The following is a 5,112-nucleotide window of genomic DNA, read 5'->3' on the forward strand; positions in this document are numbered from 1 at the left end:
ACACACACACACACACAAACACACGCGCGCGCGCACACGCGTGCGCACGCGAACATTTGCACAGTGTGCTTAGTCTTAGAGACGAGCGACCAATAACTGACATTTTCACACATTATATAGACTAAACAGGTAAGACTACGCCGTTGGAAGGTGCCGTTAGTAGGACTTTAATCAGGTTTACAACATTATTTCTATCTAATACTTAAGCCTATCAGTTTACTATTGGGGTCTTGCAGTGTTCCAATGATCAATGAGAACAGACTCACCATAATGTCATACATAATAATAATGTTATCATTTCGGTGACACGGTGTTTATACTGTGGTGGGGAAGACAATATGATAACCCAAGCTTAAAAAAATAGGATGCTGCACATTGATGACTGTCTGCAGTGGCGGCATGGCGTGTAAAATGCCAGTATATTATGTGTGTGATTGTGTGAATTATGTAATGTTTATACACTTTAGTAGGTATGAACGTATGTGTGTGTTTATACATATCATATATACTACTGTCAAACACATCTATTTATTTATTTATTTATTTATTTATTTATTTATTTATTTATTCATTTGCAGACACACTTAAAGATGCATTTATACTTACTGTGCTGCAAGATTCCTGTTGACCATCTCCCTGATGTGGTTATGCTCTTGTGTGGAGAGCAATCCAGACCTACGTGACACTGTCCAGGTCCACCTGTACGCTAGTCATTACGTCACAGGGGTGAAAAGAACTCTCCAGGACGGGAAACAGATTGCAGATTTCCTGGGTATCCAGACGGTCAGGCACCCACAGGTAGGCACACCGTTAAAAGAGCTGAATATGTTGGTATATTGGTAAATATGTTGTGATATATCATAGGTTATATGATATACTGATGGTAAATGAGTTCAAATATACAATGGTTAAATTGGCATCGCGGTAAATGGGTTCTACCATGGGCAGGTAGGTATACAGGTAAATGAGTTGCAATATACCATGGGTAAATTGATATACCGGTACATGAGCTATAATTTAAACCATGAGTAGGTACATGTAGTTATACTGGTAAATGAGTTGTACCATGAGTAAGTAGGCATACTGGTAGATGAGTTCTAATATACCATGGGTAGCCAGGCATACTGGTAAACGAGTTGAAATATATACCATGGATATGGAGGAATACTAGTAAACGAGTTATTTTATAAGCCATGGGAAGGAAGGTATACTGGTAAATGAGCAGTGATATACCATATAGGTAGATATGTTAGTAAATGAGATGTGATACACCATGAGTAGGTAGGTATACCTGTAAATGAGTTGTGATATTATTATACTATAGGTACATGTGAGACGAGTATTTATTCCTTACATCCCAAACTCTGTTATAGTTGTTTAGACTGCCGTCATCCGCTGCTAATCACCAGGGCGAAGCACTGACTGGAGCTTTTTTATGTAGGTGTTTTTACGCCCGTTTAGACACCATTTAGATTATTTAGGAGACGGCCATACGACCCTGCCCGTTGGAGCCAAGCCAGGATAAAAGGGATACAATATCGCATCAGAAAAAAAATTACTCCCCACTCGGGAATCGAACTAGGATCTCTTTCGTGCAACAGAGAAACACTCAACCACTACACCACAGGCGCTAGTCTGACAAGAGATAGAGTGAACATAAGACTAGGTGCTATATTAGAGGCAGATGGGTTCATCCATTAAACGCCGTCACCGGCAACCGATGGTTTATATGGAGCCATCACAAATCCAATATCTTTATCTTTTGTGCGTACGTATCCCCCCCCCCCCCCCAAATGCAATGTATTCCCAAATCTTTTATTTCAATCTGCCAGTGTTTTCCTGTTGTACTAGAACAGTGCGTAATTTTCATTCTAACATAGGATTTTCTTGCGCACCCATCAGCAAGGTACAGATTACTTAGGAGGCGAGTTTCGTCTGTGTCTATCAGACATAGCTTGGGCTCAGAGGGATACCAAGTGCTACACCATAGACGCCTGGCTTGTGTACTGTTTAAATTTGGCAGGTAGAAGATGATGTTTGGAGAAGCCTAGTACCTGACTTACTTTATGAAATAAAACAAATATTATGTCACCTTCAGAATGGATTCAATCAACGAAGAAAAGGGTCCGTTTTTTAGTAGGGGAGATAATACCATATCAACGATAGACCCTAGGTTATCACAAAAAGAGTTTCCCCTTGCCCAGACGGCAGATATTCCTTTCTGTTTAAGCCTAACCTTCTATTTTCAGGCTACAATCGTTTCAAAGCACCAAAACCGGCCATATACCTTTGGGGACACTTTAACGCGTTCTCTAAAGGTCCAATGTGTGCACAGAACCAAATACTGAGCACATACACACCGGAGGATGAGAAATTACCATCTTTATGCAGACGATACACAGCTGTATGGATTCACTACAACTGACAATGTACACAATCTCATAGATAGAATCGCCAGATGTATCAATGATATAAGAAAATGGATGTTCAAGAACAAATTAAAATTAAATGAGGATAAGACCGAAATATTATTTCTTCGTAGCAGCGCATGCAATGAAATCGACAATACCAGAATAAACATCAATGGCCACGAAATATCAGCCCAAACTAAAATAAGAGATTTAGGTGTGGTGCTAGATCAAGATATGTCAATGAAATACCATGTATCCAATCTTTGTAAAAATCTATATCTCCAGCTGAAGAAAATGGGGGGCATTAGAAAATATCTATCTGTTGGTGTCACCAAAACTTTAATAACATCACTTATATTGTCAAGGATTGATTATTGCAATTCCTTACTGGCTGGTGTACCTGATGAACAGTTACAACAACTACAAAGAGTACAAAATATTGCTGCCAAAATAATTACTAAAAAACTAAAGCATGATCATGTGACTCCTATTTTAAACATTACACTGGCTCCCAGTGAAAGAGCGTATCATATACAAAATCTGTTTAACTTGCTACAAGTGCTTAAATGATTTATCACCAGACTATCTAAAACAGCTTTTAACACCCTATGTGCCTCCTAGAACGCTCAGATCATCAAGTGACAAAACAACCCTTGTTAAGCCTAAAATAAATTACAAATCATATGGCCAACGCTCTTTTTCATATTTTGCCCCACTTGTTTGGAATAGGCTTCCAAAAATTATCAGAGAAGCAGAAAATCTAGAAATTTTGAAGAAGAAACTAAAATCATTTCAATTTTCATCATATTTCGATTAGACAGAATCCATCCAAGCTGTAGATCGTTGTGAGTTTGTATGTGCGTATGTGCATATGTACGTATGTGTGTATGTGAGTATGTATGTGTGTGTGGTGCGTGCATGAGTGAATATGTGTTTGCATGAGTATGTAACACTGTGTACCTTTAAAATTGATTTGTAAATCCATTATATGTATCATGTTAAGCGCATAGAGCATTGCATAAGTGGATATGCGCTATATAAATGCAATCCATTGTTATTATTATTATTAATTGTTTGACCCTGAACGTCTACTCTCCTAACATCACTGGCTCGCTACCTGTCATGGTGTTGCTGCACGGCTCTTATGGTTCAGGAAACGAGTTTGATCCCTCCACACTGGCTGCTAAAGGTGTTGTGTTTGTTACCCTCAACTACAGAGCGTCAGTACTGGGTTTTCTGTCTACAGGCGATAACGTAATTCCCGGAAATTACGCCTTGCTGGATCAGATTTTGGCGCTAAAATTGATAAAACAGAACATACCAGCTTTTGGTGGGGATTCTCAAAGGATCACGGTTATTGGGAGCAACGACGGAGCTGCTCATATGTCTTTGCTGTCCATTTCCCCTTTGGCGAAAAATCTGTTCCAAAGAGCTATCCTAATGAGTGGGTCTTCTCTTAGCTACAGATACATACACGGTCCGAACTCAAACAACGATTTGAAAATTTTTACGAAACTGATAGGGTCAAAATTGGGATGTTCCGTGTGTAATTCCCAGTCTCTACTTTCTTGTTTCCAAAGAGCAAACCTTGGAAGCTTAATACGAAAGGCAAACGAAGCCAAACGAGAGCTGCACTTGGACCTACCTTTTATCGCACGATCGAAACAAAGTTAGGCTTCCTTCCTGATCTTCCTGAACGTCTGTTAGAAAAAGGTCCAAATGCTGACATCGACACCCTACGAGGATACAACTTTGGTGAGTGGTCATTCATAGTGAAAGACCCGGACAGCAACAGGAATAACAGAAGAGGAATTTAAAACATTTACCCAAAACAAATTCTCTAACCCGGCGGTAGTTCAGCTCATAGAACAAGAATATCTGACCAATGGGACTTCATCAAACACCTTAACGCTGCGAACTAACATGGTGGACACACTCACCGACACACTCTTTGCCGCTCCTCAAATCCTAGAACTACAACAGACGATAAAAGCAGCCTCGTCCGATACGAAACATTTTCTGTACGAGCTTGACTACAGGAAGAGTGACACCTACACCGCGCCTTGGATGGGCGTCACAAACAAGGGGGAACTTCGTCTGGTGTTTTGGGAGGAGAAATTCCCGCTGAAAACCGACACTGACAGAGCTGTAGCGGATGTGATGCAGACAATGTGGGCAAACTTTGCAAGGTCAGGGAATCCCACGGAGGTCAAGGTTGTGCAAGGTGACACGGATGTGGTATGGACGTCCGCTTCCGCTGACAAGTTAGAAATGCTAAGAATAAACACAGTTTCTTCTATGACTCAGTACCCACGCCAGTCAGCGGTGGATATGTACAAAAACAGTCTCAATGTTGTGTACCAGTGATGATTGAAGCAAAAGAAATAAAGAGTGCTTTGTCTTTTTTTTTTTTTTAGCTGTCTCATTTTAACCGCCTACCCCCTGGCTAAAAGCAAAATGGCTAAAGAAAACTAACAAAGTAATACAACAATTACCCACCCCCAACCTCTCTTTGTCTCAATAAATATGTGCTAGTTCTTCACAAAACCTGGACTTTATGCACCCATAATAAAAACAATAAAAACAAACGCAATTCAAATACCCTTCACCAGCATTTTCCCCCTCGTCTCTTTTCTCCTCATCCGTCAGAAACCCCCTTCCATCATAAACTCCCACAATGCCTCCACACAGACCGACAGAT

Source organism: Aplysia californica, unplaced genomic scaffold (genome assembly GCF_000002075.1).
Source record: "Aplysia californica isolate F4 #8 unplaced genomic scaffold, AplCal3.0 scaffold00058, whole genome shotgun sequence".
Classification (NCBI taxonomy): Eukaryota; Metazoa; Mollusca; class Gastropoda; order Aplysiida; family Aplysiidae; genus Aplysia; species Aplysia californica.